The sequence below is a fragment of the Mastacembelus armatus genome, chromosome 1 (assembly GCF_900324485.2).
Source record: "Mastacembelus armatus chromosome 1, fMasArm1.2, whole genome shotgun sequence".
In the NCBI taxonomy this organism is placed as follows: domain Eukaryota; kingdom Metazoa; phylum Chordata; class Actinopteri; order Synbranchiformes; family Mastacembelidae; genus Mastacembelus; species Mastacembelus armatus.
This window is the reverse complement of record NC_046633.1, coordinates 23,171,172-23,194,359: the sequence shown is the minus strand read 5'-3', so window position 1 is coordinate 23,194,359 and position 23,188 is coordinate 23,171,172. Positions and strand designations below refer to the sequence as shown.

At 41.5% G+C, this 23,188-nt stretch overlaps 1 protein-coding gene across 1 annotated transcript in view; it reads left to right on the top strand.

The window, feature by feature from the left end:
* The window catches only part of LOC113128861 (alpha-1,6-mannosylglycoprotein 6-beta-N-acetylglucosaminyltransferase B-like), a 121,373-nt gene that overhangs the window by 68,340 nt on the left and 29,845 nt on the right, over positions 1 to 23,188 (top strand). The window lies entirely within an intron of this gene.

Sequence of the window (23,188 nt, the reverse complement as noted above, 5' to 3'; positions counted from 1 at the left end):
CATGTTATATAGATTTGTGCCAAGCACAAGTTAAACCAACACCTTCAGCCATTCATCCTTTCCTATGCTGAGCTTCTCCATGAGTACCAACATACCAACTTGACACTTTAATAGATCTAATACATTTAATTTCATGTAGCAAAAAATCTGCAGAAACCTAGACACCAATTTAATTTTTTTCTCTCTGGCCCAATATAGTCCTTTTTCCTGCTGTAAACTAGGCTGCTGTTCTCTTGGCAAAATTCTTTATAAAGACAAAGGAGAAGAAGAGGAAGAAAAGCTACCATTAGCATTGCTAAACACATATTAATAAGACCAAATATTCTGGGAGAAGCTGTCTGGCAGTGTTTTTAGATTAAGCACCATGAATGTAAAAATTCCTAGATGCAGCACAGGCTGTTTACACACAACACAAATCATCTGCCTCAGATTAACATTAGCTGCTTACTCAAGTATGTAGTGGAGGCAACACACGTCATATTAGCTTCATTTTATTTAACTTTGAAAATCTGACAGCCCCATCAAATTCATTTTGATGTAGTCAAAGTGCTAAATGTCAGGGGTTTGATTTATTTGGGGTACAGATGAAAATCTTTGGGTGGTCTATGATTAAACTGACCAAAAATATATCTATACACACATGTGACAAGTTTACCAGGGCTAATAATTTATATACAGTAGGTACATTTATTATACTATGGGTGAGAGAGCAAGGTGAATTTACTTTGTGATCTAATATTTTAGATACTGGTGGGTGAGGCTGAAAGAACTAAATTCTTTCTTGGGTTGAGAGAAATAATGAGCCCTGGCTTGAAAGATTATGAACCACATAATGGTTCATAATTGGTTCCCAGTGCAATGGTGCATAACCACAACTGATAAATTAGTGTGCAGCACCTGCAGAGCAAGCACATAGTCATCAGTTTTGATGTTGGGAAAATATGCAGTCATGCATCAATAGAAAATATCAATACTTACATCCTCAATTATGTGCATCGTAAAATAGAACATGTTGGTGCAACTCTGTGTGTGCAGTGGCATTCTCACATTCTAGGTTCTTACTGGGTTTTTTTCTGGTTTTGCTTTTATTTGCATAACAGCCGTCTGTGTACTTGGTCAGTGTCAAGTCTTTGTTCTTTATCTGCCCATTAGAGAACATTAAACATTAAAATCATTTGGAAAACCTTCAGTAAGTTAAACAACATTCAAACCAGAGACACCAAGTTATGACGTCTGTGGCAAATACTGCTAAAAATGGGGTCACAAACGTCTTATTATCTACATTTTCCTTTAGCAAGCTTGACAGTGCTTGTTAGTTATATCAGGGCCCTTGTTATCTCTACTTTCATTGAAAAGAGTGCAGCTGATGTGAGCAAAGTCAAGCATAACTGGGTTTGGTGTCTACATGCTCCACCTCACAAGGAGTCCTTGGAATTGCTACTCAAAACTCAGAACATTTTGTTCAATGATGCTGTCAGTGTCTCTTTGTCCTGTTGGCTTAAAAAATGACGAGCTGTTGAAGCCAGCCTCAAACTGATGTCAGTACATCAGATATTTCTATGCCCTCTCCGGGAGAAAATTGGCTTATTTTAGGGTAGCCAATCTTGAAATTAGGCTGAGCGTAGAAAGATGTTGATTTCACAAAATCTAAATGGATTACTGTCTTTTCTCACCTTTAGGTTTTTTTTTCTTTGATTTCCCATTTTGTCTCACTTTAGCCATTTCCTCTATACACACATCACTCCTATTCCTCTCACTCTATCTCTAGTTTGTGCAGCAAAACTGGGCAATAACTGAGCTGAAGGAGGGAGAGGCAGTGATAAAACACACTGATAGGTCTTTTTGTGGATGTCTACAGTACCAGTGCAGACAGACGCTACTCTAACAGCTTCTTTACAGCTCCTTCACCAGCAAACCGACACTGTCTTCTTGCCCTATTTGTCTGATGTAGACACACACACACACACACACACACACAAACACAAACTGCCACTTTGCTCCATCTCACTGCAAGGCAACTCTGCATTTGTCACTTCTGTTGTTCATGTGTTTATTTCAAAGTCCAACATGTGCCTCCCTTTAGATGATCAGTTCACTTGATTAGGGATGGTGGACCAGTGGTCAACCTCACAGCAACACGGTTCTGGGTTGCATCCTACAGGTTGGGTAGGGTCTTTGTGTTGGGAGTGTTTGTGATATTCCAGTGACTGTGTGTGTTTTCTCTGTATGCTCTGTCTTTGAGCCGTCTTTCTTGTCAACCCCAACTTTGTGTTAAACATAACCTTGTCCTTCTATGGATTTTTTGTCTCTGAAGCTGCATCAGACCATTTCCTCCTATGCTCCCAATGGACTTCTTCTTTTCCTTTAAGCTTCTCCCTTCAGGGGTCGCCACAGCAAATCATCTGCCTCATTTAATCATTTAACTCTAAACTCTGTATCCTCCTCACCCACACCAACTACGGCCAACATGTCCAAACCATCTCAATCTGTCCTCATATCCTCCTTCACTACATCCAAGAACCTCCTCTTTGGTCTTCCTCTTGACCTTCTTCCTGGAAGCTATAACCTCAGCATCCTTTTACCAATATATTCACTGTCCCTCCTCTGAACATGTCCAAACCATCTCAATCTGGCTTCCCTGACTTTTTCTCCAAAACATCTAACATGAGCTGTCCCTCTTTGAGTAAGGGTTCTTTCACACATCACACCTGATACTTTCCTCCACCCATTCCAACCTGCTTGCACACATCTCTTCACTTCTTTTCCACACTCTCCATTGCTCTGGACTGTTGACCCTAGGTACTTAAAATCCTCCACCTTCTTCACCTCTACTCCCTGTAACCTCACTGTTCTACTTGAGTCCCTCTCATTTACACACATGTACTCTGTTTTACTGCGGCTAAGCTTCATTCCTCTCCTTTCCAGAGCAAACCTCCACCTCTCTAGATTTTCCTTCACCTGCTCCCTGCTCTCACTACAGATGACAATGTCATCTGCAAACATCATGGTCCACGGAGATTCCTGTCTAACCTCATCTGTCAGCCTGTCCGTCACCACAGCAAACAAGAAGGGGCTCAAATCCTTGGTGCAGTCCCACCTCCACCTTGAACTCCTCTGTCACCCCTACAGCACACCTCACCACTGTCTTACAGCTCTCATACATGTCCTGCACCACTCAAACATACTTCTTTGCCACTCCAGACTTCCTCATACAAAACCACGGCTCCTCTCTTGGCACCCTGTCATACACTTTTTCCAAATCTACAAAGACCCAATGCAGCTCCTTCTGGCCTTCTCTGTACTTCTCCATCAATTCAATTCAATTCAATTCAATTTTATTTTATTTGTATAGCGCCAAATGACAATACAAATCATCTCAAGGCACGTTACAAAAACTAAAACTAAAAACCCAACAAATCCCTTATGAGCAAGCACTTGGCGCAAGCACTTTTCCTCTTCCTTGGAGAGGAAAAACTCCCTTTAATGGAAGAAAAAACCACTAGCAGAACTGGACTCAGTTTGGGCGGCCATCTGGGGTGAGTGGATAGAGGAGAGAGATGGTCCTCGGGCAGTCTAGGCCTAGAGCAGCATAACTAAGAGATGGTTCAGGGTTGCCTGAATCCATCCCTAACTATACGCTTTGTCAAAGAGGAAGGTTTTCAGTCTAGCCTTAAAAATACAGAGTGTCTGCCTCCTGAACCCAGGCTGGGAGCTGGTTCCACAGGAGAGGAGCTTGATAGCTAAAGGCTCTGCCTCCCATTCTGCTTTTGGAAACTCTGGGAACCACAAGTAGACCTGCACTCTGAGAGCGAAGTGGTCTATTAGGATAATATAGTACTATGAGTTCTTTAAGGTATGAAGGAGCTTGATTATGAAGGGATTTGTATGTGAGGAGAAGGATTTTAAATTATATTCTGTATTTTACAGGGAGCCAATGAAGAGAAGCTAATATAGGAGAAATATGATCTCTCTTGCTAGTTCCTGTCAGGACTGCGGCATTCTGGATTAACTGGAGGCTTTTTATGGAGATACTGGGACATCCAGATAGTAATGTGTTACAGTAATCTAGCCTTGAGGTAACAAATGCATGGACTAGTGTTTTCTGCATCATTTTAGAGAGGATGTTCCTAATTTTGGCAATGTTGCGCAGGTGAAAGAAGGCAGTTCTAGAGATTTGTTTTATGTGTGAGTTAAAGGACATGTCCTGGTAAAAAATAACTCCAAGGTTTTTTACAGTAGTGCTGGAGGCCAGGGCTATGCCATCTAGAGTAGCTATTATTTTAGAAAAGTTATTTCTGAGGTTTTTAGTCCCAAATACAATAACTTCTGTTTTCTCTGAATTTAAAAGTAAAAAGTAGTGGTCATCCAGGCCTTTATGTCAGTTAGACACGCTTGAAGTCTGGTTAACTGGTTTGTGTTAACAGGTTTAATAGATAGATACAACTGAGTGTCATCTGCATAGCAGTGCTAATTAATAGAGTGCTTCCTAATGACATAGCCTGAAGGAAGCATGTACAGGGTGAACAGAATCGGTCCTAGCACAGAGCCTTGTGGAACTCCATAACTAACTTTTGTTCGTGCGGAAGGTTCATCATGGACATGAACAAACTGGAATCTGTCCAATAAATAGGACTGGAACCATTTTAACGCTGTTCCTCTGATACCAGTCACATGCTCCAGTCTCTGTAATAAGATGTTATGGTCAATAGTGTCGAATGCAGCACTAAGGTCTAGGACCTAGGTCACTAACGGGCGGACCGTGGTCCGGGTGCGGACCCAAAAGCTGCCCCATACGGACCGTACCTACATGCCAAAAGAGAAGGTTATGATTGAAAACCTAACGGGGCGCTTTTATTTCCACCGGCTTTTGTAGACTTTACGGTAGTGGAAACGCATAGACCAATTGCATGCGAGTTGAGCCATCCCACGTGATACCACTCAGCCAATCAAGTCTGTGCATTCCAGGCGGTAAACATTACAACTCTACAGTAAACAGAGCTAGAGGCAAGTTACACATGAAAAGACGGTTACAAAGAAAAAGAAAAAAGGCGATACATGTAGAAAACAAAGGGAGAGAAAGGCGAGTGCGACGGAGAAAGGGAGAGAAAAATAAGGAACAAATGGCACCCTCCAAAAAAAGAAAAGTGGACAGCGAAAATAGAGCATTTAATCCGGAATGGACAGACTCATTCCCCTTCATACTTTCCACTGGGAACACTAAACCAGTGTGTCTCATATATTCACTTATTAAAAGTGCCAATGTGAAACGCCCTTATGATACACAACATAAAGATTATGAATTCATTTGATTTGACAGTCAGGTATTGATTACATGCAGATGTTGATAAAACAACTAGGCTACTTAAATATATATCACACTAACTAGTTAGACATTATGATCTTTCGGACCTTTGCTTCAAGAAATTTTCTCTAACTGGACCTCTTTACATTTTAGTGGAATACCCCTGGTCTAGGAGGACAAGTATAGAAACAAGTCGATTATCTGAGGCAAAGAGAAGGTCGTTGGTGAATTTTAACAGTGCTGTTTCTGAACTATGATGTGCTCTAAATCCTGATTGAAAATCTTCAAATAGTTCATTCCTGTGTAAGTGGTCTGATAGCTGCTTAGCAACAGTCATTTTCATTCAGTCATTTTTAAGGATTTTAGAAATAAATGGTAGGTTGGATATTGGTCTATAATTAGCCAAGACACCTGGATCAAGACTAGATTTTTTGAGTAAGGGTTTGATTACTGCAGTCTTAAAGGCCTGTGGTACATAGCCACATAATAAGTCTAATAAAGATGAGTTAATTAATGGCAGGGTGTCTTTAAGCAGTCTAGTCGGAATGGGGTCTAAGAGACACGTTGATGATATAGATGAAGCAACTACTGATGTAAATTCAGAGAGATCTATGGGAGAGAAGCAGTCTAAACATAACTGAGGTCCTACAGATGATTCAAGAGCTACTGTAGTAGAAGATTCATTTATTGCAGGTATAGGAAGCATCTGCTGAATTTTATCTCTAATAGTTGTGATTTTATTTGTAAAGAAACTCATAAAGTCATCACTGCTGAGAGCTAAGGGAACACTGGGCTCAACAGAGCTGTGACTTTTTGTCAGCCTGGCTACAGTGCTGAAAAGAAACCTGGGATTGTTCTTATTTTCCTCTATTAGTGATGAATAGTATGCAGTTCTGGCTTTACGGAGAGCTTTTTTATATGTTAATAGACTGTTTTTCCAGGCTAGAAAAATTTCCTCTAAATTTGTGGAACGCCACTTCCTTTCCAGCCTTCATGATGCCTGCTTTAGGGTACGAATATGTAAATTATACCATGGGGCTAATCTCATCTGATTCACTAACTTTTTCAGAGGGGCCACAATATCAAGCGTATCACGCAGTGAGGCTACAGCACTGTCAACAATATGATAATCAATTTGGTAGGGAGTGGGATTGAGGCAGCTGCCATCCACTGTGTTCGTACTTGGCAATGATGTAAATAAAGATGGAATCATTTTCTTAAATTTATTAACAGCGTTGTCAGATAAACATCTGTTGTAGTGGAATTTTCTTCCAAACGCTGCATGATCCATCATCTTAAATTCAAAAGTTATTAAAGAATGATCTGACAAAATAGAATTTTGGGGAAAAACTATTAAATGTTCAATTTCGATGCCATAGGTCAGAACAAGATCAAGGGTGTGATTGAAACAGTGGGTGGGACCCTGAGCTCGGTGGCTCCACACCAGCTAACGGGGCTAGGCTAGCTTGCTTTTCAAAGGTGTGAAGCCGCGCTTCCAAATTAGTGATCCCCACCTTCAAAGTTAGCAGAACCTTACATTTATTACAGGTATCATTATCACTAAAGGAGGCAGAGGAATAACTAAACGTGTGGCACATCGAGCAGGAAAGAGAGAGAGAGAGAGAGGGAGAAGCCATGTTACTAGCTAGCTAAGCTAACTGGTAGGCTAACGAGCGCTAAGTCAGGAAATAGCAATAAATACCGGTCAAAATAGAAAGGTACTTGACTAGTACCGGAATGTAGCAGTTAATGAATTGTTTAGAGATTTCAGTTGGTTTTTAGGTGTGTTAAACGATAGCTAGTCTGTTGCTAGTCTGTAGACAAACTATACAACACACACAACACGACACGCTTGCAATAGGAAGTGATTCACTTACCCGGAAACAGTTCCTCCTCGAAGCAGCATTCTCAACGCAAATATTGCATCTGTGGTTCTCTTTCTTGGCATGAAACCATACTGCTGCTCACAAATGCTCACTTCTGACCTCAGCCTAACCTCCACTACACTTTCCCATAACTTCATTGTGTGACTCATCAGCTTTATTCCTCTGTAGTTTCCACAACTCTGCACGTCTCCCTTGTTCTTAAAGATGGGCACCAGTACACTTCTCCCCCATTCCTCAGGCATCCTTTCACTCTCCAAGATCTTGTTAAGTAGCCCAGTTAAAAACTCTACTGCCACCTCTCCTAAACATTTCCATACCTCCACAGGTATGTCGTCAGGACCAACTGCCTTTCCACTCTTCATCCTCTTCAACACCTTCCTCACTTCATCCTTACTGATCTTTGCTACTTCCTGCTCCACAACCAGTTCCTTCCATCTTTCCATCACACTTGTGTCACCTGTCAACACATTTCCATCCCTGTCCTTAATCACCCTAACCTGCTGCACATCCTTCCCATCTCTGTCTCTCTGCCTCGCCAACCTGTACAAATCCACCTCTCCCTCCTTAGTGTCCAAGTTATTGTACAAATCCTCATACGCCCTTTGTTTGGCCTTTGCCACCTCTACCTTCACTTTACTCTGCATCTCCCTGTACTCCTGTCTGTTCTCTTCTGAACTTCCTCATTTCACCACCAAGTCTCCTTACCTGTCTCCCTGGTCACTTTAGCTGTAGCTGTCCAGTCATCTGGAAGAACCTCCTGACCTCCCAGAGCCTGTTTCAGCTCCTCCCTGAAAGCCACACAACACTCTTCCTTTTTCAACTTCCATCACTTGGTCCTCTGCTCTGCCCTTGTCCTCTTCATCTTCCTCACCACCAGAGTCATCCTACACACCACCATCCTATGCTGTCTGGCTACACTCTCCCCAGCCACTACTTTGCAGTCACTGATCTCTTTCAGGTTGGAACATCTGCACAACATGTGATCAACTTGTGTGCTCCTGCCTCCACTCTTATATGTCACCCTATGCTCCTCCCTTTTCTGGAAAAATGTGTTGACTACAGCCATTTCCATTGTTTTTGTGAAGTCTACCACCATCTGTCCTTCTGCATTCTTGTCCGGCATACCAAACTTACCTATCACTTCCTCGTCACCTCTGTTTCCCTCACCAACATGTCCGTTGAAGTCTGCCCCAATCACCACTCTCTCACCACTAGGGATACCCTGAATCACTTCATCCATCTCCCTCCACAATTTCTCCTTCTCTTCTAACTCACATCCTACCTGTGGGGCATAACCACTGACAACATTCAACATCACACCTTCAACTTCCAGGTTCAGACTCATCACCCTATCTGACACTCTCTTCACCTCCAGAACATTCCTAGCAAAATCCTCCTTCAAGATAACTCCTACTCCATTCCTCTTTCCATCCACACCATGATAAAACAGCTTGAATCCTGCTCCTAATTTATAGGCCTTGCTACCTTTCTACCTAGTCTCCTGAACACACATATCCACCTTTCTTCTCTCCATCATATCAGTCAACTCTCTAGTTTTCCCTGACAAAGTCCCTACATTCAAAGTCCCTACTCTAAGTCCTAAACTCCTGCCCTCCCTCTTCTCTCTTTTCCCATGAACATGCTTTCCTCCTCTCCTTCTTCGACCAACAGTAGTCCAAATGCCACTGGCACCCTGTAGGTCAACAGCACCAGTGGTGGTCATTGTTAACCCGGGCCGTGACCAATCCGGTATGGAAGTCATATTTGTGATTTACATGTTTGATTTGGCTTAAATTTTACGTCGGATGCCACAACCCTCTGCATTTACCTGGACTTGGGACCGGGACATGAAGACACTGGATTGTGGCCCCTTGTGGTTTCATTTTATTAAAATATAGACCACATGTGTTAAACTGTAAGAACTTTCTCTAAAGTTTGACAGGCTTGTAGAATATGGATACATTGGCATTGCATTGTATTTTAATGACTCTACTAAGCAGATAATGAGCCTGTTCTTTATTTTTGTGTCTCAAAATTAGCCACCTTTTCTGCTTTGAAAAATATGTAGGCTTGTTTTTCTTTGTACTTTTGTATTCCATTCCTAAATGGGTTTACAGTATTGGAAAGTATCTCACAGCATTTGGGTAGCATTTAATAGTAAGCTGCTAGCACAGCAATAGACTTGTATTCCTGCTCCATAGTGCTTTTAGGGTGGACAAAGCAATTTTGCCTACAAGTAAACTTCAATATGCAGAAATGAACTTCATTAGAGTTTGTATCATTTGTGAAACGAGGATTGCTGAATTACACATTCCCAGCAGCAGCAGCATAAATTTGTGGTTAGCGTCGGCATTGATAGCTGAATAGTCCAAGAGTACCAGCTCCAGGGACTGACCTTCATCAGCAGAAAACCCTGATTGACTGACAGATGATCTCTGAGAAGTGCAACAGTGCAAAGAGTGCAGTAAGATACAATATTTTGAAAAATTGTGCCATGTTAAAACATCAGAAATGTACATATTTTAAATGCTGTATGTCCTTTCAACATATCAACGCCCATAAACCATGAGCTGTTACAAACTGCTAAAACTCACACCAACACAAGTGAGAGAAACAGAAAATATGTTGATGCATTTCAACAAACTCCCTACATTGTGTTAAAATAAACACTTTTATGTCCTTCAGAAATAGTTGGGTGACTGCAATGACAATCCACTGTTGTGAAATAAATCAGTGTCTACATCTACGTCTACAAGACGATGTTATTGACTGAAAATTAAATGAAAGTGTTTTGTTGATCAAATAGTACCCTAGAGGTAACGCTGAGTTCAATCAGAGACAGGTCACAGGGCAGCCAAGAGGCTTCAGACAAAACATATATTCAACAAGATGAAACGAGCTGAATTTGAAATGACGTGGCTGAATTGTACAGCCACAATACATGGTTGGTGGATTGAAGGGGAGAGGGCAATAAAATAGTAAGACGTACAGTTTTATGTGTTGAGGTTGTGTGTGTGTGGTGCTTTATGTGAAAGTGTTTTGGCGTATATGACGTACACCCTTCGTGTTGTGAGATCCAAATGTCTTCCTGTGTGTCTTTTGGTGCACACACTACTACCACTTCCCAAAAACCTACTTTGATTACAATGAGAGCTGACTTCCTCAGTTCCCGTGCAGACAGACCTGTTATTGGATATCTGACCTGTGAGTGGTCTGCAAGCTCTTACTTAGCTCTTGTTTCTGTGACAGATGAGGCCAAAGGCTAATGGAGACTGTAATGCAATTCGTACCCCCAGTGAATTTCATCTCACTATGCTAGTTTTCACATTGGAGTCCTTTTGGCTGCACTGCTTATCTAAAGGGTCATTTGATAGTGTTGCAAGACAGCACTTACAGGAGCTGTGCTGGCAGCTGCTAACCACCATCAGACAGCAGTCAGCATGACAGCATGAATAAAGAGTTTGATGTAGTGACCGGTGTGGAAAATGAAAAAGGAACTAGTATTGTAAACCAAGAACTGCAGTATGTGGTATGTACATATAGGAGTGTGTTTTTATTGGTCTAGTGAGAGGAGTAGTGTAACAAAACGATATTTGTGCATTTATTAATGAGATGAGACTATGAGATGCATTTGAAAGAAAAGGTTTTTGCTTCTTTCATTGAGATCATTTTCTCAAATTTCAAGAATGAAGTTTCAGGCGCAACCAAAAAATCATAAAATTATTTCAGATTATATCCATCCATCATCCATCATCTATGACTTGTCCTTCAAGAGTCCCCCCCCCCCCCCTCCACGACACTGTGACATTGCCCGAGAGGCAGGGTAGAATTCACATATTAAAATACAGTAAAAGCACTCATTATGCAGGATAATTAATGTATTATAAAATATAATTTGAATAGGTATGTGTAATATTTTTGGGTTGGACTGTGATGGACTGGTGACCTGTCCAGGGTGTACCCCTGCCTTTCACCCAAAGAGAGCTGTGATAGGCTCCAGCAGATCCCTGTGACCCTGGTTAGGAATAAGCAGGTATAGAAAATTGATGAATGAATGAATGAATGAATGAATGAATGAATGCATGAATGAATGTCATTATTGATGCCTAAATGTGCAAACAGAATTCAGTGATGTAGCACTTACTTGAACTGTTTTGTACACTGTTATATAAGTGCATTTAAATCCTTCTTCTCACATACAAATCTCTTCCTGATCAAGCTTCTTCATACCTTAAAGACCTCATAGTACCATATTATCCCAATAGGCCACTTCGGTCTCAGAGTGCAGGTCTACTTGTGGTTCCGAGTTTCCAAAAGTAGACTGGGAGGCAGAGCCTTTAGCTATCAAGCTCCTCTCCTTATAGTTAGGATGGTTCAGGTAACCCTGAACCATCCCTTAGTTATGCAGCTATAGGTCTAGACTACCTCATTAGGAATTTGCTGGGTTTCTATGTAAAGTGACTTAAGATGATTGTATTGTGATTTGGCACTGTACAAATTAACTGAGTTAACGTGAACTGAGCTGAACTGAATTGAATTGCATCATACTTTAAGAGTTAATTTCGTGTTTTATATAAAATGTTCTCCAGCAGTAATTAGTGAAATTAGCTGGCAGATACATTTGGTAACCTAAAGAGCACAATACCTCCATCTGAAATGCTGTACACTAAATGTATTAAGTGGATGAAAATGGAAACATTCAAGTAAAGTTTTTCAAAATTGTTCATACAATTAATATAACAGTTAACCTAGAGTAAATACACTCATTAACCCAGAGCTGATAAATGCAAATATTACCTGTATCCAAGCATTTCAGAGCAATCTGCCATTTGTGGTGTGAAGGTAACACATTATAGAATAGCATGATGGGATCACCAGTGTGCACTTTTACCTCAAGTGTGATTCCCCTCATCTTGTTTGCATTAGCAATACAATGTCTGCTTCCATTCTTATGGATATTGGAGCATGCTCATAGCTAAAGAGGCCTTTTCAAAGAGTCTTTTCAATGAGAACTAATCACATTTCAAAGATGGCAGGGAAAAGCAGCATCTGGCTCTGCTGTGCAAATGAAGAGAGCTTAACAGTCGAGATAGGGAGATTCAGAGGAAGAATAGGTTTGGGAGGATGTGAGGGACAAAATTAAATATGAGCATCTTGGAGCCTGTATGTGGTTGGATGACCATGTTTTTAACCACTGCTTTAACTAGACAACTCTCCCAGTGCTGCAGTAAGTTCCCAGATGTTCAGAGAGGCTGCATGTTCTCACATTTCTTCTTCCCCAACAGAACTTTGGTCAGATTTCACATACTGTTCTTTTCCCACACATTGTTCTTTTACTCTTTTGTCCTCTGAAGAACTTTTGACACTGGACATCAAAGGCTTGGTAGTGTGACACTAAAGAAAGGTTCAGTATAGCTGCAATTACAAACTGTAACTTTAACTGCCATCCATCCATCCATCCATCTGGAGCCGTTGGGCAAGAGGTAGGGTACACCCTGTACAAAGCACCAGTCTGTCACAGAGCTGACACATAGAGACAGGCAAACACACATTCACACCTACGGGTAATTTAGAGTCTAATCATGTCTTTGGACTGTGGGAGGAAACCAGAGAAGCAGGAGAAAACACACACAGACAAGGGAAGAACATGCAAACTCCACACCCAAAGGCCACAGACTTGAATGGGATTCGAACATGGAACCTTCTTGCTGTGAAGCCCTTACTTTTACTGTTAACACTTTCAAAATGTAAATCCTGCTGTAGACCTGTATAGTGACAAAATATTTAGTGTATATTATGCATCTATTATACAACAAAAGTGTTCCAAGTAAACTTGGGAGTATTTCTATTTTATATGAAATGTGTTTCCTGTATATCTTCAATTACTCTCGTATAAAGATTGTTTACTGTTTTCCTTTCTTAATACTTGTATTCAGGTTTATAGACTATTGACAATGTTATGGATTTGTTTATAAGTTGGGAAAAAAAATCATTTTTAGTCACGTCAATAACAGCCTAAATTCATTTCTCACGCAAAGTTCATACCCTTATCAACAGCTTTGTAGCACATAACCTATTGGGTGTATACTTAATATACACCCATTCATGTTTCAAGAAAAGCAAAAAAAGCTGTTATCCTGGATGATTGCTATACCATCTCTGGTTATTCGTTGAGAAAATCAAACAAAACACTAAATATGTATAATCCATTTTTATTACCCATTGCTGCAGCTCAGTCTGTCCTCTTGTTTGCCTGCAGATGTCTGCCAGTCTGCCTGCTTGTGTGTCTGTCTCTGGTAAGGTGCACAATGAGGCCAGCAAGAAAGGGCTTGGATAAATGAAACTGGGTTTGAAAAGAAAAAAAAAAGAAAAAACAAAAGACAGACAGAAAATAAGAAAACAAAGAAAGAAAAGGGCAGGCTGGAATGTACTAACAGCTGAGAAAACAGAAGCACCATAGAAGACAAGCAGCTCCTTGGTTCCTGATTTTCCATCACCAGTTCCTTTTTCTCATTTGCTTCCTCTAATCCCTTTCTTTTGCCAGCTAGTCAACCATGGCATACTGGCCAGGAGTAAAATGATGTGTTTGTTCTTGAAATAGTCTAATTTTTTTCTCTTTTGTTAAGGAACATTGAAGGACATTTTCACTGCTGAAATGTCAGTGAATACACATTTTTATAAAGCTCAACTGAACCAGCTGTCCATTAGATTTGCTGTTTAATAGAGCTTATTACAGCATATAAACCCTTTGATCACACCCTGCACTGCACACAACAAATCAATTGCACTTAACTAAAATTGGATGTGCTACTTGGGCTACATTGCCGTTGTACTGAAAATTGAAAATGAATGCTTCAGAGTTAGAGAATATCTGAATTTTTATCCATAATTAACTGCAGAAAACTCACCCATCAGGTGCCTTTCTGTGTGGAGTTTGCATGTTCTCCCTGTGCTTGTGTGGGTTTTCTCCAGGTACTCTGGTTTCCTCCCACAGTCCAAAAACATGTATGTCAGGTTGATTGGTGACTCTAAATTGCCCATAGGAGTGAGTGTGAGTGTGTGAGGTTGTTTGTCTCTATGTGGCCCTGTGATGGACTGGTGACCTGTCCAGGGTGTACCTCTGCCTTTCACCCAAAGAGAGCTGGGATAGGCTCCAGCTGATCCCTGTGATCCCCCAGGCTCCAGCCCCCCCAAAACCCTGGATATACCAGGATAAGAGGTAGATGACGGATTGATGAATATTGGGGAAAACAATGAGTTTTAATACTGTGACACAAATTTAAATGCTAAAACCAAATATAAAACCACAATACGTCATTCATTTTCAGTTGCCTCGTGGTACATTTTTTTGCAACATATACTTTAGCATCATTCAGCCGTGTAATAGTAGTGTGTAGTGTATCGTATAGCAGAATTATCCACATCGATGAAATGAATCCTGTGTGAATGGTTACATAAAGACAAGACTCTATTCAGACATTTAAAACAAATTCACAATGGTACACACACCAGCGCACACACACATTTAGGATGGCAGCCATCCCAGACACAATTTCAATGGCATGCAGGGCCACACAGTAGTCCAATTACCCAAGGTTCTCTTGTCTCTTGGCTGGCATCTAGTCAGCAAACCATCAGAGTGAAAGCATGCAAACACACACACACATGCCAAGAAATGCTATAAAGTATGAAAAAACACGTGATGGAGGGCAGAAGAGCAGAATACCAATTAATGTTTGCGGGCTAATATCCATTGGAAAAGTGAATTCTGAATCTGTGCACTGCGTTTGAATAAATTCCTGTTCAGAGATGTAAAGCTATCCTACAGAATAACACATGTCCTCAGTGTTGCTCATACATTTGTTGCCAGTGCGTCACAACCTGAAAGTGATGTGCCATGGTCCAGAGCACATGAAACATTTTCACCAGAGCAATGTCCAGTGTTGACAGAACAAAAACTGGCATAACTGGAAATACAAAGACATCTGTAGGATACGGCATATGCCATTATTCCACTGCAGTCATTAATCAAACTGAAGTGTTTTGTTTGTTACACAAGAAGACAACTCTGATGGGAAGTGCTCGAATAGAGCTGGGTTACTCTGCCTGTGCTGAACCATTTCTGCAGACTGCAAATACAATATACTGTATATAAAAGCAACAGTAACATAGCGCTGAATATCAGTTTTGTGTCTTTTATTAAGGATTGTTTATGTTCATTTGCCAAAGTGACATGAATATTCTTATTTAAAATGTGTGTTTTACAAACTATAAATTTGTGGTCTATAATATTACATTATTTTCAGATTCAAAATAAATTTTAACAACTTTGAGCTCTTTGCATATGTAGAATATATGGTCAACTGAATCTCAGTGAATTCTGTATATATGTGTTTAGGATTTTGTCTGTATAATATCAGTTATGATGTTCTGGTCTTGGTGCTATGTACTGCAACTATTCTGTTCAATACCACACAACTGTATTGATTTTTAAGGAGCAATTCAGCAGGGTGTTATTAGACGTGCAAAGGCACAAAATGAGCAATAATACACAGTATATTGCTTGTGCAAAGCTAATATCTGTCATTTTGCCCATAGGTCTATTACCGTATATGGAATGTAGAGTGTGAGTGTGTGTTTGTGTTGCTGCCTTTCCACAGTTATATGGATAAATATTATTTCAACACAACTGTCATGAGGACATGTTGGTTGATCCTTAGTCCTCAGAGGGCTGTTTGAGGGTTAAGACTTGGTTTTAGGGCTAGGGTTGGGGTTAGGTATTTAATGCTACTTAAATTTCAGTAAAGAGTCCAGAAATGCATTAGGTCTGTTACAAACAAGTGTGTGCATCTATTACTAACATTGTCTGACTTTTTTCATTGGTTTAAGGCTATGGGGAGGTAAGGGTAAGGTTAAAGTTAGTTACCAAGAAATGATGGTAATTCAATGTAAAGTCCCTGCTTGGAAAGGAAACAAAAGTGCGTGAGTGTTTTACAAGCCACAGAAATGGAAATGTGTTACTGTGAGGTGATAACTGGAAACAGCAGATGAGCTATATAGGTAAAGCGGATGTGTGCGGCCAGCTCTGCATGCATGTGTGAGCACAAGAACACAGTTTGTGGGTCTATGCATTTTGTATTGTGTCCATGTGTCTGTGGCTTCTCTCTCTCTGTTTACGTGACATGAAAGTTCAATGGCATCCCAATCAGTGCTGTCAGCTAACATCATCCCTACTGTCGCGGATGACAGAGGTTAAAACAGTTGGTAGCAGCTGAGACTGTGTGTGTATGTACACATCATGCCATAAGAAAAACCCACACCTGAAAAAACTGACTGATGGTAATGTCTGACATCAGATCAAGATCAAATCTAGATTTTGCTGTGGCATTGTTCATATTCTAGATACTCCATTCCAGGAAGAAATTATTCATCTCTGCACAGAGTCTTCAAAAATTCCATATTTCATTGCATATCAGTGAAATGCAAATGTTTTGACAAAGCTTGGAACTATATTTTAGTCATGTTTTTTCAATTCATTCAAAGAAATGAAACAAGGGGCGTCCTTTGCAGGAAAACAAAAACTTGGTCTTAATAGTTTGTTGTAACATCTCGGTATTTGTATGAATGAGATCACAAGTATGAAGCATGTAAGTAAAAATTCAGTCCAAATTCTGCCCGAAAAGAAAAAAAAACGTGTACTGTAGAAAACAATATGACAATCACATGTTTTTACAGGAAAAGGATCAGGCCAAGACAGCACATAATAAAACTGTGTCTTATATTCCTATCAGGACAGTTTACAGATTTTAACTCAAACTTTGAAGGATATGTGTGCCTGGTACAGCTAATTTCAAAGCTGGGCCATGCAAATATATTAGCCTTACATCTCATGGAAATGTTGCCGTGGTGTTGCATAAGGTAAGACCAAAAGTTTCTGCCTTAAAACTCATGAATTTAGTTTATCACTGTGACATGATGACAAAAGTGTGCAACACTTCTGGGTGGATCGTGGAGGTAGCTGTTGGCAGCATAATATTCCGATTTTAGAAAGACATGTCTACTTTATATCTGCAGAGGTTACCTGTGCCATGTGAGTGTTTGTGGTAAGGTAACTAGTTGGAATATTAAAAATTTCTGATTGAAAAAGTAAATACTGTTGTAAACCAACAATATCCTCATTCTCAGCTCCACCAAATGATAGCTGGGCACAGTCTCTCTCTTTCTTCTCTCTCACTCATTCACTCATTCACTCACTCACTCAGTCACTCACACTCACACACACACACAGTCAATCAAACATTCAAACATCCATGTAATCATCTGTTTCCACATCCGCCCCTGATTACACCCAGGGGATGACAATCTGTATGTGCACTGGCACGGTTTCTCTTACTTGACATACACTCACATGCACGTACAGATATATACATACCGATCAACACAATCTTTTACACACCAGCACTCACATGCAATGAGACACACATGTCACTAGAAGCAGCTGGCAGGCCCCAGTTATCAGCCAAGGCAGGGTGCACTAGATAAGAGAGCCGCAAGACATCACAAATACCAATACTTAGAGAGAGAGAGACAGAGGGAGTGCGGCACAGAAAGGGATGAATCAAAGATGAAAGTGGGAAGAGGAAAAAAAAATCAACACTCTTGTCAGAGATAAAATTCCCAGATGAAGAGCTATAGCGGAAAGAGGAAGAATTAGAGAAGCAGGGGAAGAGATAGTGGTGCAGGTGAAAGGAGTCAAATGACAAGTTAGTCACAATGGGTGGGTAGACACACAGCGAGAGGGAAAACAAAGTGGGACTGAGCAAGTGGAGGAAAGAAGACGGGAAAGAGAGAAAAAGAAACCAGGTAATGTTGCAGAGAAAAGACTGGCAATAGTCACTGTCTCACATTCTCAAGCACCTTAACCTAACTTTCACATCACAACTAAATGTCTAACCCCAACACTTATCCTACCCCTAATCTACAGACTGTGCAGACGTTTTAGGCACTTTGGACGTTTTAAATTGTTATTACACAACACCAACAGGTGACTGATTGGTCCCAGGTTCATTGTGCAGGATAACAAGCCCATAAAGAACCCACTAGAGCTCACTAAGACCTATTTTCTAAGACAAGAAGAACCAGGAGTCCTGAAGCGGATGGTTAGAACTTCACAGAGACCTTCACTGTCTAGGCACACAGCCCTTTGAAGCTGCCTCTATGATGCTGAAATGTCCTCACAATGATGGTTTTGAACAAAAATCTATCCACACAACTATATAAAGACATGTCCGCACACACACACACCATATATGCACCCTGTGCTAATAAAGCCTGCTCCTGCTTTGTCTCCCCAGACGTCAGGCAGTCTGGTCTTTTTCCTTCATCAGCAACTTCTGATCTAATCCCACTAAATCAAGAAGAATAAGTGTTGGCATTGGTTGTGACTGAGGAAGTGGAGGGAATTGAAAACACACACACACACACACACACATAATGGATGTATATAGACCATACAGTGCACACAGTTGTATGAAAATGCATGCAATCAGATATGGGTGTGTAAATTGATACTTACGCAGATATACATATCACTATGCTTCCACACACAGCATAGATCAAATAAACCCACTTTGCAACCTGCCAGCGGCTCTCGGGAAGGAATGAAACAGAAGCCGAGTGTCAGTCAAGTGATACAGCAGGCAGATGCCGTTCACTCAAGTGTGGAGTGAACATGTGAATATGAATGAATGTGTAGGAACAAACACTCACACTCGCAAATCATCTGAAGTCAAGTAGATGTGTGGATGCAAGTGCCATCCCACATCCCACCACCACACATGGCACATTCAAGTGAACTCATTAGAACTACCCCGCTGACAGGGCAGAACACCAACTGTGAACAACTTTTTTATCGACGTGTGTTGTAGACCAGCCTTCCAAAGCTGCACTTAGCTGCCTAAATTGAGCTCAAGTTCACAACTGAAATTAGACTTCCAAAGCCACACTGCTGCTAAAGAAAAGCAACTTTTTACAGTCAAATGACAGAATAAACACACCTCTCATCTGTGCATTATTAACATGCAGAAAACATTTGCAGTCTTATTTTCCTCAGGAACCACAATTTGGAGTTGACAAGTGTTAATTAGAGAGTTGTTTGTTCAGAGGTAGAGCTGATATACTGTAATTCTGAGGCAGTCATGCATAGAATCAAAAGTGTTTAATTTCACAGGGTGGAAAGAAACAGGAGCAGACTTAAAGCCACAAAGACAATTTCATTAAAGTCTGAGAAATTCTGACCTGGTCATTCCACAAACTTTAATAGTGTTGATCATTTCAGCAAATGACACCCAAAGTATTTGTTTACGTTCAAGTGACCTAAAGCAGATCTTAAAACTAAGGTCTAAACCATACATATCCAGTCAATATCTGTGGTATGGACTTACCACTTTCTCTCTAAGATGCATTATATAAAAATGGCAGAGAAGACTTTCCCTCAGGAGGCGGTTTAGGTCTTTGGATGTCTTCAGGAAGATGTTGCACATTTGGCCAAACCATGGTTGCAAATGTGCTGATTTATGCTGCAGTCTGCTGGGGAGGCAGCATAAAATAGCGGGAGGCAGCATAAAATAGAAGGATGCAAGGCAGCTGGACAAGCTGGTGCAAAAAGCTGGTTCAGTGACTGGAATGAGGCTAGACTCACTGGAGGCTGATGGAGCAGAGAAGCAGCTGCAGGAGACAACTCACCTCACTGAGCTGCAGGACTGGATGATACAGGAGATCCTTCATCCCCCCTGCCGTAAGGCTCTACAACACTTTAGCCAATGGCAGATTACTAATTAACATGAACTGGACTGTTACTGACTACCTTTACGACTTAGTACTTATTACTTTCACTACCAGACTACATGAATATCCCTTTGAGGATCAATAAAATTTATCTCATCTCATGTCTAAAATTATGAGCCTTTTCCATTGGGAGCATAATGCAACCATAAGGCACCACAATCCAGTGTCTTCATGTGCCGGTCCCAACTCCGGGTAAATGCAGAGGGTTGTGTCAGGAAGGGCATCCAATGTAAAATCTGAGCCAAATCAAACATGCAAATCACAAATATGACTTCCATACCGGATTGGTCGCGGCCCGGGTTAAGACGACCGCCACTGGCGCTGTTGACGTACAGGGTGCCAGTGGAAATTGGACTACTGTTGGTCAAATAAGGAGAGGAGGAAGGCGTGTTTGTGAGAAAAGAGAGAAGAGGAAAACTCTAGAAAAACTAGAGAGTTGGCTAATATGATGGAGAGAAGAAAGGTGGATATGTGTGTTCAGGAAACTAGGTGGAAAGGTAGCAAGGCCTATAGATTAGGAGCAGGGTTCAAGCTGTTTTATCATGGTGTGGATGGAAAGAGGAATGGAGTAGGAGTTATCCTGAAGGAGGATTTTGCTAGGAATGTTCTGGAGGTGAAGAGAGTGTCAGATAGGGTGATGAGTCGGAACCTGGAAGTTAAAGGTGTGATGTTGAATGTTGTCAGTGGTTATGCCCCACAGGTAGGATGTGAGTTAGAAGAGAAGGAGAAATTGTGGAGGGAGATGGATGAAGTGATTCAGGGTATCCCTAGTGGTGAGAGAGTGGTGATTGGGACAGACTTCAACGGACATGTTGGTGAGGGAAACAGAGGTGACGAGGAAGTGATAGGTAAGTTTGGTATGCAGGACAGGAATGCAGAAGGACAGATGGTGGTAGACCCATATTTCAGTTTTTCTTTTTTAATAAATTTGCAAAAATTTCTACATTTCTGTTTTTTTCTGTCAAGATGGAGTGCTGAGTGTACATTAATGAGAAATAAAATTTACTTTTTTGATTTTGGCAAATGGCTGCAATGACACAAAGAGTGAAAAATTTAAAGGGGTCTGAATACTTTCCGTACCCACTGTATAAGAGTGGAGGCAGGAGCACACAAGTTGATTACATCTTGTGCAGACGTTTCAACCTGAAAGAGATCAGTGACTGCAAAGTAGTGGCTGAGGAGAGTGTAGCCAGACGGCATAGGATGGTGGTGTGTAGGATGACTCTGGTGGTGAGGAAGATGAAGAGGACAAGGGCAGAGCAGAGGACCAAGTGGTGGAAGTTGAAAAAGGAGGACTGTTGTGTGGCTTTCAGGGAGTAGCTGAAACAGGCTCTGGGAGGTCAGGAGGTTCTTCCAGATGACTGGACAGCTACAGCTAAAGTGAACAGGGAGACAGGTAAGGAGACTTGGTGGTGGAATGAGGAAGTTCAGGAGTGTGTTAAGAGGAAAAGGTTAGCTAAGAAGAAGTGGGACACTGAGAGGACAGAAGAGAACAGACAGGAGTACAGGGAGATGCAGCGTAAAGTGAAGGTAGAGGTGGCAAAGGCCAAACAAAGGGCATATGAGGATTTGTATGATAGGTTGGACACTAAGGAGGGAGAGCTGATTTGTACAGGTTGGCGAGGCAGAGAGACAGAGATGGGAAGGATGTGCAGCAGGTTAGGGTGATTAAGGGCAGGGATGGAAATGTGTTGACAGATGCCACAAGTGTGATGGAAAAATGGAAGGATTACTTTGAAAAGTTGATGAAAGAGGAAAATGTTAGAGAGCACAGAGTAGAAGAGGCGACTGTTGTAGAGCAGGAAGTAGCAAAGATCAGTAAGGATGAAGTGAGGAAGGCGTTGAAGAGGATGAAGAGTAGAAAGGCAGTTGGTCCTGACGACATACCTGTGGAGGTATGGAAGTGTTTAGGAGAGGTGGCAGTAGAGTTTTTGACTGGGCTACTTAACAAGATCTTGGAGAGTGAGAGGATGCCTGAGGAATGGGGGAGAAGTGTACTGGTGCCCATCTTTAAGAACAAGGGAGACGTGCAGAGTTGTGGAAACTACAGAGGAATAAAGCTGATGAGTCACACAATGAAGTTATGGGAAAGAGTAGTGGAGGCTAGGCTGAGGTCAGAAGTGAGCATTTGTGAGCAGCAGTATGGTTTCATGCCAAGAAAGAGAACCACAGATGCAATATTTGCTTTGAGAATGCTGATGGAGAAGTACAGAGAAGGCCAGAAGGAGCCGCATTGTCTTTGTAGATTTGGAAAAAGCGTATGACAGGGTGCCGAGAGAGGAGCTGTGGTTTTGTATGAGGAAGTCTGGAGTGGCAGAGAAGTATGTTCGAGTGGTGCAGGACATGTATGAGAGCTGTAAGACAGTGGTGAGGTGTGCTGTAGGGGTGACAGAGGAGTTCAAGGTGGAGGTGGGACTGCACCAAGGATCGGCTTTGAGCCCCTTCTTCTTTGCTGTGGTGATGGACGGACTGACAGATGAGGTTAGACAGGAATCTCCGTGGACCATGATGTTTGCAGATGACATTGTCATCTGTAGTGAGAGCAGGGAGCAGGTGGAGGAAAATCTAGAGAGGTGGAGGTTTGCTCTGGAAAGGAGAGGAATGAAGCTTAGCCGCAGTAAAACAGAGTACATGTGTGTAAATGAGAGGGACTCAAGTAGAACGGTGAGGGTACAGGGAGTAGAGGTGAAGAAGGTGGAGGATTTTAAGTACCTAGGGTCAACAGTCCAGAGCAACGGAGAGTGTGGAAAAGAAGTGAAGAGACGTGTGCAAGCAGGTTGGAACAGGTGGAGGAAAGTGTCAGGTGTGATGTGTGACAAAAGAGTGCCAGCAAGAATGAAAGGAAAGGTGGACAAGACAGTGGTGAGACCAGCAATGTTGTCTGGTTTAGAGACAGTGGCACTGAGAAAAAGACAGGAGGCAGAGCTGGAGGTAGCAGAGCTGAAGATGTTGAGGTTCTCTCTGGGAGTGACAAGGATAGATAGGATCAGGAATGAGGACATCAGAGGGACAGCTCATGTTAAATGTTTTGGAGAAAAAGCCAGGGAAGCCAGATTGAGGTGGTTTGGACATGTTCAGAGGAGGAACAGTGAATACATTGGTAAAAGGATGCTGAGGTTAGAGCTGCCAGGAAGGAGGCCTAGAGGAAGACCAA